Here is a 15,691-nt window from a genome sequence, read left to right as displayed (position 1 = left end):
AAATGTATAAGAAAAAAGTTTAAAACAAGTAAATATACATTCCTATGTATTTACTAATGCTAGCAGCTGATTGAGAGAGTGAAGTTCCACTTTAGGTGAGCGGGATCAGCAGCTGTCCTGTGTTGCCTGGATCTCTTCTGTCTAGGGCAGGGGTCTCCAAACTTTCTAAACAATGGGCTAGTTTGATGTTCTTCCAGCTTTAGGGGGCCAGACAACAGCCAGTGGGAGTAAAAAATGCCCCAGCATAAGTGGAAGTAAACAATGCCCCATCATTGGTTTTAATGGGAAATAGTGACCAATTGTATCAGTGGAAGGAACAATGCCCCATCCCTGGTGTCAGTGGGAGGAATGGTGCTCCATCATCAGTGTCAGCTGATGGAATGCGCCCCATCATTGATGTTAGAAAATGGATTTGTGCTCCATCATTGCTGTCAGTAGGAGGAATGGTGCTCCATCATTGGTGCCAATTAATGGAATGTGCCCCATCATTGATATCAGTGGATGGATTAGTGCCCCATCATTGTTGTCAGTGGGAGGAATGGTGCTCCATGATTGATGTCAATGGATGGAATGGTGTCCCAAGGACCGGATATAGGCAACTAAAAGGACCACATCTGGCCTGCGGACCACAGATTGGAGACCACTGGTCTACAGCAGAGATTACTGTATTAGAAACTACAAGGGAGAAGTCTGCTCAAATCCAAACAGCATTCATGCACAGATGCAAACTGTCCCAGATTTGCCAGAGTAGTCCTGCATGTAGGACCTCTGTCCCAATGATGCTCTGTCTAGGGCTTTGTCTGGGGATCACAGCATTACCCTTACTTGAGTTACTGAGCATGCACAGTAACTTACAAACGGGTATTAACTGAGGCAATTACAGCTGGGAGTAGGTAGTTCTTACATATCAAGAGGTGAGACCGCATCAGAAAGTGGTCATGGTCCACCTGGAGAGTGGACGTATCAAGTGTGGACCATGGGCGAGGGTGACTAATATGTTTTTAACTAATGTGTTTATGATAATTGAGGCACTAGTAACAACTAAAATTATTAGCTGCACCCCCATAAAACAAGAATTCTTGGTTCCCATATATTGTAGTACATATCAAAGGGATCCCTATCTGTCCTCACAGCACGTGCCAACACCACAGAAACGTAACGTGCGCGGGCGCACTGGGCGGAGTGGCTCTATGGTGTTGGCGCATGCTGTGGGGACGTTTTTTTCCGCGGAGAGGCTCAGGTTGAGGAGATAGACGGAGAGGAGGCCGGTGTGACGGAGGAGCTGCGCTCTGCTGTCGAGTCATGTTTAAGGAGGACAGAGCCATGCTTATTAACTGAGTGAGTAGAGAACAGGAACAGACCACACTCCAGAGGGAATCCTGGATTAAACCTTAAGAGGGGTTATCTCTTACATGCGCATATTGATTGTGCATCAAGTGAGTGCCTAGTCTTGTAGTAGTTTGAATAGTATCACCTTTCGAATTTACCACGGAGATCCCTGTGATCCTCTCAGCACCTAACCCACTGGGATATTGTGGACTGGGCACTCACAATCATTATCGATCAGTCACGACACAGTGACATGAATATACAGCGGGGCAAAAAAGTATTTATTCATCCACCAATTGTGCAAGTTCTCCCACTTAAAAAGATGAGAGAGGCCTGTAATTGGCATCATAGGTAGACCTCAACTATGAGAGACAAAATGAGAAAACAAATCCAAACAATCACATTGGCTGATTTGGAAAGAATTTATTTGCAAATTATGGTGGAAAATAAGTATTTGGTCAATATCAAACGTTCATCTCAATACTTTGTTTATATATCCTTTGTTGGCAATGACAGAGGTCAAACGTTTCCTGTAAGTCTTCACAAGGTTGGCACACACTGTTGCTGGTATGTTGGCCCATTCCTCCATGCAGATCTCCTCTAGAGCAGTGATGTTTTGGGGCTGTCGCTGGGCAACACGGACTTTCAACTCCCTCCAAAGGTTTTCTATGGGGTTGAGATCTGGGGACTGGCTAGGCTACTCCAGGACCTTGAAATGCTTCTTACGAAGCCCCTCCTTCGTTGCCCGGGCGGTATGTTTGGGATCATTGTCATGTTGGAAGACCCAGCCACGTTTCATCTTCAATGCCCTTGCTGATGGAAGGAGGTTTGCACTCAAAATCTCATGATACATGGCCCCATTCATTCTGTCCTGTACATGGATCAGTCGTCCTGGTCCCTTTGTGGAGAAACAGCCCCAAAGCATGATGTTGCCACCCCCATGCTTCACAGTAGATATGGTGTTCTTTGGATGCAACTCAGCATTCTCTCCTCCAAACACAACGAGTTGTGTTTCTACCAAACAGTTCTATTTTGGTTTCATCTGACCATATGACATTCTCCCAATCCTCTTCTGGATCATCCAAATGCTCTCTAGCAAACTTCAGACGGGCCCGGACATGTACTGGCTTAAGCAGGGGGACACGTCTGGCACTGCAGGATCTGAGTCCCTGGCGGCGTAGTGTGTTACTGATGGTAGCCTTTGTTACGTTGGTCCCAGCTCTCTGCAGGTCATTCACTAGGTCCCCCCCGTGTGGCCCTGGGATTTTTGCTCACCGTTCTTGTGATCATTTTGACCCCACGGGGTGAGATCTTGCGTGGAGCCCCAGATCGAGGGAGATTATCAGTGGTCTTGTATGTCTTCCATTTTCTAATTATTGCTCCCACAGTTGATTTGTTCACACCAAGCTGCTTGCCTATTGCAGATTCAGTCTTCCCAGCTTGGTGCAGGTCTACAATTTTGTTTCTGGTGTCCTTCGACAGCTCTTTGGTCTTCACCATAGTGGAGTTTGGAGTGTGACTGTTTGAGGTTGTGGACAGGTGTCTTTTATACTGATAATAAGTTCAAACAGGTGCCATTGATACAGGTAATGAGTGCAGGACAGAGGAGCCTCTTAAAGAAGACGGTACAGGTCTGTGAGAGCCAGAAATCTTGCTTGTTTGTAGGTGACCAAATACTTATTTTCCACCATAATTTGCAAATAAATTCTTTCCAAATCAGCCAATGTGATTGTCTGGATTTGTTTTCTCATTTTGTCTCTCATAGTTGAGGTCTACATATGATGCCTATTACAGGCCTCTCTCATCTTTTTAAGTGGGAGAACTTGCACAATTGGTGGCTGACCAAATACTTTTTTGTCCCACTGTATATGTGTGGACTATACCTTTGCACTTTATTGTTATTTTCACCATGGTGTGTTGTGTTACGTTTTTAACAGTGATTTATGCGCACCGAGACACATGATTTTTAAGCACTTTATGTTATATGCATTATTTATGATCTCCCAGTTCTGCAGCCTTTGCTTATGTATAGGAAACATCTATAAATGTTAACTATGCCCAGGGCCAAGTAAGGGGAGGACAGGGGCGGACTGACAACTCATGGGGCCCCCGGGCAATAGGGGATCATGGGGCCCCTGTGTCCTTGCCTAAACTCAAAAAAGTCTATGAAAAAAGGTACCAGGGGCATCTCATGGGGCCCCCTACTGACCCTGGGCACTCGGGCAGTGCCCGAGTTTCCAAATGGTCAGTCCGCCCCTGGGGGAGGATGCCATTTCTGGTGGCTATTTTTACCTTTTGCACCATAACAACCATTGATGCAGTGTGGACCAGGCGCTGAACATGCAGTGAGCATGGAGTGTCCAGAATGGACTCTCTAGCTTCAGTGCTGGCTCCCACCATGCCTGAGTGTGGCTGCCTTGATTATCCTCATAGGCTGTACAACCCTGGCTAAGCAGTGCCCTGAACAAATAGTATAGCACTTCCTAGTCTGTGCAGGTGCCTAGGCACTCCTGTTCCTACAGCCGCATAGCTGTACATCTGCACTGTGAGATGTAAGGCACAACTGCCTCTGACTGTTAGCCTCAGGAGATTTGAATTGAGATTTGGTGATGTCAGTACTGTGCAGCTCACTGTTCTCCTTGCTGGAGGCTCTGACATGAGGAAGCAAAGTGCTGCCTCTACCAACATGGCTCCCTCCACATAGAGGCACAGTACAGAACAAGGCATGATATCACAGCTAGATCAGCCACAAGACACCACAAGCAGGAATCTAGTGCCCAGCAGGAGTCCAGGGGGCTTCAGTGGCCGCAACCTCTGTAACAAATATTTTTTTTTCTCCATCTCAGCAAAGCAGACACTAATGTGCACATTTTAGCTTTGATAGTTGGGATCCAGGAAATAATGTCATGTTAGCAATACTACCGAAACCTGTGGGCGCTGTTCACTCCCAAAGAGCATACAGAATTATTGGGAAGCCAGAACTGCCAATCAAAAGCCGCTGTTCAATATCTTGGCTGTTCTGTGAGTGTAGAGTTGCTGCTGCACCTTGCTAGAGAACGCCCCAACCATGAAGAGATGTTTGCAGCCACAGGGTCCAAGGAGCATGGCAGCATTTAGGGCCCTTGGGAAGTGTGCCTTCTACCCATGGACAAACAAGAAGAGAAAATGGCAGTTCTTCTGTACAGTAGGTACCGGTACGTTTTTATTTCACTTGCTTTAAAAAGAGCCCCAGGAATGGTAACTAGAAAGGAGAACAGGAGGTTACTGCAAAGGACTAAAGCATAAGTAAAGGCAAAACTATTTATATTTTGGGAGGGGGGGGATTTGGATTGGATAGTGTTGCAATCTGTGCCCCCCCATTAGGAAAATTCACCCTCCTATTTGTCTTTGCACCCCTCATCACCGAAAGGGAAAGAATATCCCAAATTTTGGGTTGGCACCAGTACAGGAGGAAAAATTGTCCAATGGGGACACTAGGTCTGGTGACAACCAGGGATTCCTTCATTTTGGAGGGATTTCCTCTATTTTCCTGTTTTGGCTATGGGACAGGAAGTGAAGGGAAAGCTCCCCACTGGGATACAGATGGCCAAAGGGTTAAAACCCTCTTCAAGACTAGGTTCACACATCTGCAAGTGGGGAATGTATGTGAAATGAATGGGCTGCCTACACGCAGAATTCAGACCCTAAACTATCCAAACCTTCCCTTACTCTATCCAAAATAGGTCTGGCTTTAGTTCTCCTTTATTTTCATTTACCAGCATGCTGTTCTTTCCCAGTTGTGGACCTATGAAAAGTAGGCAGAGATTGCAGGAGTACCATTAAGAGCAATGCTTCCAGCCTTGTATTCTTCCTGACACAAATTTTATTTTTATGAATGATTTGTATGCATTCATAAAATATCGGAGATGAGAGGTAGGGAGCGCATGGACTTTGCCCCAACTATACCGCTGGGTTCTTTGACTTTTCTAGAGATCTATAACCAGGCAAGCACAGCACGCAGGTAAATGAAATGAACCATTTGCACTTTGGAGATCTCCTTTAGGATGAACATGTGCTTTGCCCACCCACAGAAAAGCAGGAGGTTCACTTTGTTTGCCACCCACCTTTTACAGCTTCCCTGCACTGAGGATACAGAAGAACTTACAGTCTAGGGCAGGGGTCTCCAAACTTTTTAATATTATACAGTGTTTATATAGCCCCAAAAAGGTTTGCTCAGCGCTGTACATTATAGTGGGGGACAGTACATGAGACAATACAGTAACAATACAATACACGAGGGGTTTGAGGGTCCTGCTCCTTGGAGCTTACAATCTAGGAGGGAGGGGATAGTGGTACAGGAGGAAGTGGCTGTGGGGGATGGAGTGGTAGGAGGAGTGGAGGAGATCAGCAGTTAGGTGAGGGCGAGGTAGGCTTCCCTGAAGAGATGGGTTTTCAGGGTGCACCTAAAGGTGAGGAGGGTAGGTGACTGTCTGATAGATGGGGTAGTAAGTTCCAGAGGATTATGTGGGGGAAGCCCTGAAGAAGTCCTGGAGTCAAGCATGGGAGGAGGAGAAAAGGGAGCTAGAGAGTAGGATGTCTTGTGAGGAGCAAAGAGTACGTGTTGGGTGGTGTTCGGATATCAGGTCAGTGAGGTAGTTTGGGGCAGTATTATGAATGGCTTTGTATGTCTGTGTTAGTAATTTGAATTTTATGCGTTGGGCAATCGGAAGCCAGTGGAGGGAATGACAGAGGGGGGTGGCAGATGTGGAGCGGTTGGTAAGGTGGATGAGTCTGGCCGCTGAGTTCAGGATAGACTGAAGCGGGGATAGTCTGTGACGAGGTAGGCCGTTGAGGAGGGAGTTACAGTAGTCGAGTTGTGAGGTAATAAGGGAGTGAATGAGTTGTTTAGTAGTGTCTGGGGTTAGGAACGAGCGTATTTTGGAGATGTTGCGGAGGTGGAGCCTGCATGAGTTTGCCAGCGATTGGACATGGGGTTGGAAGGACAGATTGGAGTCTAAAGTGATACCTAGAACTTTGGCTAGCGGGGAGGGACTGATGGTGGCGTTGTTGGTCATGATGGAGAGGGTAGGGAGGGGGCGCAGGCTGGGGGGAAAACTAGGTGATCGGTTTTGGAAAGGTTTAATTTGAGGAAATGGAGTGACATCCAGTCTGATATGTCGTTCAGTAGGCAGGTGATTCGGGTGGAGATTGAAGGGGTGAGGCGAGGGGTAGAGAGGTAGATTTGTGTGTCATTGGCGTAGAGGTGGTAGTTGAAACCGTGGGGGGGTATCAGTTGGTCAAGGGAGGAGGTATAGATGGAGAAGAGCAGGGGATCGAGGACAGAGCCTTGAGGGACCCCAACAGAGAGGGGGAGATGGCAGCATTATAGGTAACATCGAAGGAGCGCTGGGATAGATAGGAGGAGAGCCAGGAGAGAGCAGAGTCTCTGAGGCCAAGAGAGTATAGTTTTTTAAAGATGACGGGGTGGTCAACTGTGTCGAAGGCCGCGGAGAGGTCGAGGAGTAGGAGCACTGAATAGTGGCCATTAGCTTTGGCGGTTAGCAGGTCGTTGGTGAGTTTGAGTAGGGCGGTTTCGGTGAAGTGTAGGGGACGGAAGCCAGACTTTTAAACAAAGGGCCAGTTTACTGTTCTTCAGGCCTTAGGGCATGGGTGTCAAACTGGCGGCCCTCCAGCTGTTGCTAAACTACAAGTCCTATGAGGTACTGCAAGATTGGCAGTTACAAGAATGACTCCCAAAGACAGTGGCATGATGGGATTTGTAATTTTGCAACAGCTGGAGGGCCACAAGTTTGATGACGCACACAGAGGGAGGAAGAGCTTACAATCTATTAGGGTATAGGATGACGCACACAGAGGGAGGAAGAGCTTACAATCTATTAGGGTATAGGATGACGCACACAGAGGGAGGAAGAGCTTACAATCTATTAGGGTATAGGATGACGCATACAGAGGGAGGAAGAGCTTACAATCTATTAGGCTATTAGAGAGTATACGGAGGGAGGAAGAGCTTACAATCTCTCTCATACCCTAATAGATTGTAAGCTCTTCCACTGTCTATGTCCTCCCATACTGTATATTGTACCTGGATGTAAGTTATTCTCCCTTCTGTATCCCCCCTGATTTCCTAATAAACTGTAAGCTCCTCTGCCTATTATTTCCATTCCATAAAACCTACTGGACTGTAGATTCTTCCATCTTCTGTTCTCACTCTTTTACAGGGATGGATTGTAAGCTCTTCCACCTTCTCTATCAGTGTAAAAGGGTGAAAGCAGAAGATGAACGTACAATCCAGGTGTGGAATCAGTAGGTGGAAGAGCTTACAGTCTATTAGGATATTGGGGGGAGAGAGATACAGAAGGGGAATAGCTTACATCCTAGCATGGAAAATGGAGGACACAGAGAGTAGAAGATCTGGACTGATGCACAATATGTTGTGTACAGAACAGTGGAGAGAGGACTGATGCGCAGTATGAGGTCGATTTACTAAAATGGAAGAGTGCAAAATCTGGTGCATAGAAACCAATCAGCTTCCAGGTTTTGTCAGAGCTTAATTGAACAAGTTATAAGCTGATTGGCTACCATGCAGAGCTGCACCAGATTTTGCACTCTCCAATGTTAGTCAATCAACCCCTATGTAATGTACAGCACAGTGTACAGAGTGAAGTGATGCGCAGTATGTAATGTACAGCACAGTGTGCAGAGTGAAGTGATGCTCAGTATGCAATGTACAGCACAGTGTGCAGTGGAGTGATGCGCAGTATGTAATGTACAGCACAGTGTGCAGAGTGAAGTGCAGTATGTAATGTACAGCACAATGTACAGAGTGGAGTGATGCGCAGTATGTAATATACAGCACAGTGTGCAGAGTGAAGTGCAGTATGTAATGTACAGCACAATGTACAGAGTGGAGTGATGCGCAGTATGTAATGTACAGCACAGTGCACAGAGTAAAATGATGCGCAGTATGTAATGTACAGCACAGTGCACAGAGTGAAGTGATGCGCAGTATGTAATGTACAGCACAGTGCACAGAGTGAAGTGATGCGCAGTATGTAATGTATAGCACAGTGTACAGAGTAGAGTGATGTGCAGTAATGTACAGCACAATGTACAGAGTGGAGTGATGCGCAGTATGTAACGTACAGCACAGTGTACAGAGTGGAGTGATGCAATACAGTGTGCTAAGTGAGGAGATGTGAAGTACAGCGCAGTGTTGAAAGTGGTGAGGTTTGGAGGGAAGACAGAGGAGATACAATGAGTTGAGATATGCAGAGGGCAGCTGCACAAAGGAGAGCGGTGAGAGGTCCCAGAAATTATACACAAAGGAAAGGAGAAAAAAGGAGAATCGGATGACAGAGGTCAGGGGAGAGTGATCAGAAACTGAAGACAGAGGGGAGCTTTGAGAGAGGTTTGAAAAGCTGCACATGAAAGGGGAGCTGCGAGAGAGGTCTGAAGAGCTGCGCATGAAGGGGGAGCTGGGAGAGAGGTCTGAAGAGCTGCACATGAAGGGGGGGCTGCCAGAGAGGTATGAAGAGCTGCACATGAAGGGGAAGCTGCCAGAGAGGTCTGAAGAGCTGCACATGAAGGGGGAGCTGCCAGAGAGGTCTGAAGAGCTGCACATGAAGGGGGAGCTGCGAGAGAGGTCTGAAGGGCTGCACATGAAGGGGGAACTGCCAGAGAGGTCTGAAGAGCTGCACAAGGGGGAGCTGCGAGAGGTCCTAAGAGCTGCACATGAAGGGGGAGCTGTGAGAGGTCCTACAAGCTACACCCAGAGGAGAGGGATGAGGAGCTTCCTATAGATACACTGTATATACTGTACAGATCAGAAAGGTGGCTGTTTTATTACGTCTGACCAGCAGATGGTGCCAAAGTACACTTTACAGCAGTGCTGCTGCTGGAATCCTGGAAGCAGTGCTGGTTCCAGGGCACCCCACTGCTGGGAGCTGGGCAATGTAGCGCCTAGAACTGAATGACAGCGTAGGCTTGGCCTATTACCAGCATCTTATATTATAGGACTTGGAATAAAGTAGAGGTGCTGGGCAGACTCGAGCAGTAATCTCTATGTCTTCAGTGCAGAGACAGAAGGAATATGGCATATCTTATACATACTGTATGTTATTGTGGATTCATTATTTGCAAAGCAAGGCTTTACCCCAGACGGGACAGGCTCACAGGGCTGAATAACCAATCGCATTGACTGGAGAGCAGAAAGCAATGGGCAGAGATAAGAATTCCTGGACATGTACATGGCCTCAGGTATTGGTGTTCCCAGGAGCCTTGCAACAAGAGGAGATAAAAAATGTAAGAGCCTGGCGCACGGCATCTATACCTGGATTACGGCCGGGAAGATAGGTCTCATCACTTGTGTTTTGGGGCTTAAAGCGGAGCTCCATCCAAAAGGTTTCCATTCTAATCCAGTGCTTTCAATACTTTGTGAGGCACCGACCTGGGACAAGGGCGTAGGAACTGGAAGCCCAACTTCAGGCAGTTTTATGTATTTTATATAGTCCCCCTGTAGGGTTCTAAGATTCATTCAGGAAGAGGAAATGAAGGGGCCACTAAACACAAGGCAATTACTGGAACCAATCCCCCTGTGGCTTCCCCTGCAGCAGCTAAGCTATGACAGGAGTTGGAGAAGCTGGCTCTGCTGCGAGGGGGGCACAGAGGGATCTGTTTCAGTAACTGTGCTGCCAGTCCCTCCTCCGCCACCACTGCGTTGAACTGCATGCACCATAAAACTGCCTGGGCCCAGTACAGGAGGGCCGATGTTACCCTCTTATTGGTGGCCCTGCTGTTTTCCATCATACCGTGCCATTAACTCCGGCATCCGCTGTACAGGATGGTTTCCAGTTGCTTGCAAGTGGTTGGGTTGTAAAGGCTCAAGGTTTTTTACCTTCATGGATTCTATGCATGAAGGAAAAAAAAAAAAAAAAGTGTGCAGCAGCCCCCCCAATACTTACTTGAGCCCCCTCTCAATCCAGCGATGTGCATGAAAGCACCAGCTCCCCCAGGTCTCTCCCTCCTCATTGGCTTAAACAGCACTGTGAGCCATTGGCTTCTGCTACTGTCAATACCATCCACTCAGGAGAAAGCGGGGGCAGGGCTGAGCCACACTCTTTGTATTCTCCCACAGAGCAATGGTTTAGGAGCGAGCCTGCTTGGGTGCCCTCATAGCAAGCTGCTTGCTCTGGGGCACTCGGCAGGAGGGAGGGGGCGAGGAGTGCATATGGGGAGCCTGAGTAGAGGAGAATCAGGGCTGATCTGTGCAAAACCACTACACACAGTAAGTATAACATGCTGTTACTTTTTTTTTTTTTAAATCTGCATTTAATATCACTTTAACCGCTTCCCATCCACCCTATAGCAGAAATACCGCTACAGGGCAACACGGGTGTGCAAAATCACGTATATTTACACATAATTTCGCATTTCCGCATGCGTGCCCAACCCGCGCCACCATTTGCGGCAACAAAAAAGTGAGTCCACCCCTAAGTGAAAATGTCCAAATTGGGCCCAGTTAGCCATTTTCCCTCCTCTGTGTCATGTGGCTCGTGTTACCAGGTCTCAGGTGTGAATGGGGAGCAGGTGTGTTCAATTTGGTGCTATCGCTCTCACTCTCTCATACTGGTCACTGGAAGTTCAACATGGCACCTCATGGCAAAGAACTCTCTGAAGATATGGGAAAAAAAAAAAAAAATTGTAGCTCTACATAAAGATGGCCTAGGCTATAAGAAGATTGCCAAGACCCTGAAACTGAGCTGCAGCACGGTGGCCAAGACTATACAGAGGTTTAACAGGACAGGTTCCACTCAGAACAGGCCTCACCATGATTGACCAAAGACGTTGAGTGCATGTGCTCAGCGTCATATCCAGAGGTTGTCTTTGGGAAATAGATGTATGAGTGCTGCCAGTATTTCTGCAGAGGTTGAAGGGGTGGGGGGTCAGCCTGTCAGTGCTCAGACCATACGCCGCACACTGCATCACATTGGTCTGCATGGCTGTCGTCCCAGAAGGAAGCCTCTTCTAAAGATGATGCACAAGAAAGCCTGCAAACAGTTTGCTGAAGACAAGCAGACTAAGGACATGGATTACTAGAACCATGTCCTGGGGTCTGATGACACCAAGATCAACTGATTTGGTTCAGATGATGTCAAGCGTGTGTGGCGGCAACCAGGTGAGGAGTACAAAGACAAGTGTGTCTTGCCTACAGTCAAGCATGGTGGTAGGAGTGTCATGGTCTGGGGCTGCATGAGTGCTGCTGGCACTGGGAGCTACAGTTCATTGAGGGAACCATGAATGCCAACATGTATTGTGACATACTGAAGTAGAGCATGATCCCCTCCCTTCAGAGACTGGGCCACAGGGCAGTATTCCAACATGATAACGACCCCAAACACACCTCCAAGACAACCACTGCCTTGCTATAGAAGCTGAGGGTAAAGGTGATGGACTGGCCAAGCATGTCTCCAGACCTAAACCCTATTGAGCATCTGTGAGGCATCCTCAAATAGAAAGTGGAGGAGCACAAGGTCTCTAACATCCACCAGCTCCATGATGTCATCATGGAGGAGTAAAAGAAGACTCCAGGGGCAACCTGTGAAGCTCTGGTGACCTCCATGCCCAAGAGGGTTAAGGCAGTGCTGGAAAATAATGGCGGTCACACAAAATATTGACACTTTGTGCCCAATTTGGACATTGTCACTTAGGGGTGGACTCACTTTTGTTGCCAGCGGTTTAGACATTAATGGCGGTGTGTTGAGTTATTTTGAGGGGACAGCAAATTTACATGTTTCACAAGCTGTACACTGACTACGTCACATTGTAGCAAAGTGTCATTTCTTCAGTGTTGTCACATGAAAAGATATTTACAAAAATGTGAGGGGTGTACTCACTTCTGGGAGATAGTGTATATTGTCAGAAAACATTTTATGTAACTTAAAGGATTTGTTTACCTTTGGGAACATGTTACAAGTTCCATCCATTTTTATGCAACATGTGACATGTTCCCACTCCTGCAGCCTTTCTCTGGTCCCCCCCCCCCACCTGTGACAGCGGGCCAGGCTTCTCCCCACACTCGCCGTCACAATTTGAAAAGAATGCAGTTATGTGGGCAGAATGTAAATGAAAGAACTATAAAAGTATCAACAGTCTTTGCGTCTGATGGCTTGTAGTTCTCAAACTACCCGGGCGCTCTAGGTAGTTCATCGCCTCTTCCTGTTGTGTAACTGCCTGTCCATACGTGGAACGAACAGACAGATACACTGACAGTCTGCAGGAGCCTGAGATTGCATCTGGGATCTGCTGATCATGGGGTGCAACGTTTTACAAGCTTCTTGGCTTGGTATCAAGAGATCCCCAAACTTTCTGCTTCTTAATAGGTGATATAACAGTAATGATTGGCATAGTCAAGGCTTTGGACATCTTTTTATGTCCTTTTCCATCTTTATAATGTTCCATTACCTTGTTACGCAGGACTTTTGACAGTTCTTTTCTGACCCCCATGGCTCAGTATCTATCCTAGTCAGTACTTCCACGTAAGAGCTAACAAACTCATTGACTATTTATACACTGACACTAATTGCAATTTAAAAAAAGCCACAGATGTGGGACATTAACCTCTAATTGGCATTTTAACCCGTGTGTGTCACCTTGTGTGTCTGTACCAAGGCCAAACTTTCCAGGGGATGGAAACATTTGATCCGGGCCATTTGGGTGATTTCTGTTATTATGATTTAAAAAAGGAGCCAAACAACTATTTGATAATAAATGGCTTCATATGATCATCATCCTTCAATAAAAGAGCATTTTTTGGCATGATCAGTCATATTTTCAATATCAATGCCAAATTTTCACAATTTCTGCCAGGGGATGCAAACTTTTGAGCACAACTGTAGCTCTAAACACTGCAGAATTCATCCAGCTGCTTTTGTCACATCAACAATAAACACCAATGACCCAGTGCCACTGGAAGCCATGCATGCCCATGCCATCACATTGTCTCCACCATGTTTTACAGATGATGTTGTGTGCTTTGGATCATCAGCTGTTCCAAGCCTTCTCCACACTTTTTTCTTCCCGTCATTCTGGTACAGATTAATCTTAGTTTCATCCGTCCAAAGAATGCTTTTCCAGAACTGGTCTGCCTTTTTTTTTTTAGATATTTTTTGGCAAAGTCTAATCTGGCTTTTCTATTCTTCAGGCTTATGAATGGTTTGCACCTTGTGGTGAATCCTCTGTATTTGCTCTCGTGAAATCTTCTCTTGATTGTAGACTTTGACAATGATACATCCACTTCCTGGAGAGTGCCCTTCACTTGTCTGGATGTTGTGAATGGGTCTTTTCTTTACCATAGAGAGGATCCTGCGACCATCCACTACTATTGTCTCCCGTGGACGTCCATACCTTTTTTAGGTTACTGAGCTCCCGGTCTTCATTCCTCAGAATGTACCAAACTGTTGATTTGGCCACTCCTAATGTTGTTGCTATCTCTCTAATGGATTTGTTTCATTTTTGAATCTTTACCATGGCCTGTTTCACTTGCATGGACAGCTCCTTTGAACACATGATGTAGGTGTGCAGCAATAGATTCCAAATGCAAATACCACACTTAGAATCAACTCCAGACCTTTTACATGCTTAAATAATGACAAAATAATGAAGGAGTAGCCCACACCTGGCCATGAAACAGCATTTGATTCAACTGTCCAATTAGTTTTGGTCCCATGAAAAAAAGTGGGTGGGGATGGCTATTCTTAAGAGCTGTAATTCCTAAACCCTTCCTCCAATTTGGATGTACATACCCTCACAGTAAACCTGAGAGTGTGCAATTTCAGCCCATATCAATTATAGAACTATAGCTCGAAAATGCCTGAAAAAGAATTAAAAATTGTGCAAAAAAAAATAAAAGTGTGGATGGGAAAACATGGGTTTCACCCTACCCCACTCTATTGGTCAGCCACATAAAAATGCCAATAGCAAGGCTGGGAATAGAACAGCTACAGTAAGGATGCAAAGATGCATATGACATCAGCTGCCAACATCTCTGGATCCACGGATCATTTTGGCATGCATGTTCAACTCAAGGTTAAAAAGGACATGTTCGCCTTTGGGAACACGTAACACGTTCCCAATGCATACACTGCTGCATCTAGCGACAGCAAGCAGTGGATCTTTCCCTCCCAATAGCTGTTACTTTTTAAAAAAGCGGCCATTTGGGGCTCTACCCACCTGGCCACGTCATTAACTCACAGAATTCTGTGAATGGAAAACTACAAGCGGGCAGACTGACCATTCGAGCACTCGGGCACTGCCCGAGGGCCCGGGGTCAGTAGGGGGCCCCATGAGATGCCCCTGGCACCTTTCATAGGCTTTTTTGGGTGTGGTTTGAGTTTGGGCGAGGACACAGGGGCCCCTTGATCCCCTATTGCCCGGGGGGCCCCATGAGTTGTCGGTCCACCCCTGACTGACTACAAGTCCCAACAGCTTTTGCGGCTGTCAGCTTACAGTTCTCAATGAACTACCATGGCACTGTTGAGCGCTGTGGTAGTTCATGGTCCATTCCTGTCAGTGTGCATACGAGGTACGAGCAGACAGATACACCGACAGGCCAGCATGGCACCCGTATCCGCTGATCGCAGGTGAAATGCTTTCTAGGCTCCAAGTAAAAAAATAAAATAAATGCACTTTTTTTACCTGTAAAAAGATGTGCATTTATTAATTTTTTTTTTTTTAAAGTGAATTTATCCTTAACTCTATTCATGTATTATTTTTCTGATGATGGATTTGCTCATTTCAAAATTGCCCAATCCTGCCATGAAGAGGGGTAACTAATAAATTTAGTTCTGCCAGGTGGGAATTTACCCGGGTTGATTTACAGTCTCTCATTTGGCTCTCCCCTTTGCTCAGTGTTGCTGTTCCTGGCTGCTGCTCTCAGGAATCACTGGCATTTAGGGCAATAGACAAGGAAGCTGCAGCAATACTAGGTTATGAATATTTATGTCCCCCCCCCATCAACGACTAAGAGCATCCTCAAGCTGCCTTGCCAGGTCAAGGAGCATGCAGTACCAAAGATGGAGAGCCAGTGAAAGAAATCCTGCTGGAAGAAGATGGAGTCTGCCCTCAGAGAAGCCTGGTACTCCCTCGGGTGGAGCAGGAGTGTGGCAAAGTCTGGAACCCATGTTGTTGGAGGAATCTGAAGCCCTAATCCCTCTCCCTCGAGCCGGAGCAGAATACTGGAAAAGACTAAAGTTCCAGGTGCCTTTTGTCACTGCAACCCTCCACTGCGGCCATGAATCCACCGTGCGGTAATATCAGCCCACCCCTGTGCTGGAGGTTTTTCCTTTCCCAACCAGGGGGAGTTGCT

Source organism: Staurois parvus, unplaced genomic scaffold, assembly GCF_062004578.1.
Source record: "Staurois parvus isolate SC_StPar_1 unplaced genomic scaffold, SC_StPar_1.0 ptg000456l, whole genome shotgun sequence".
Lineage (NCBI taxonomy): Eukaryota > Metazoa > Chordata > Amphibia > Anura > Ranidae > Staurois > Staurois parvus.
Note: the sequence above shows the minus strand (reverse complement) of the source record.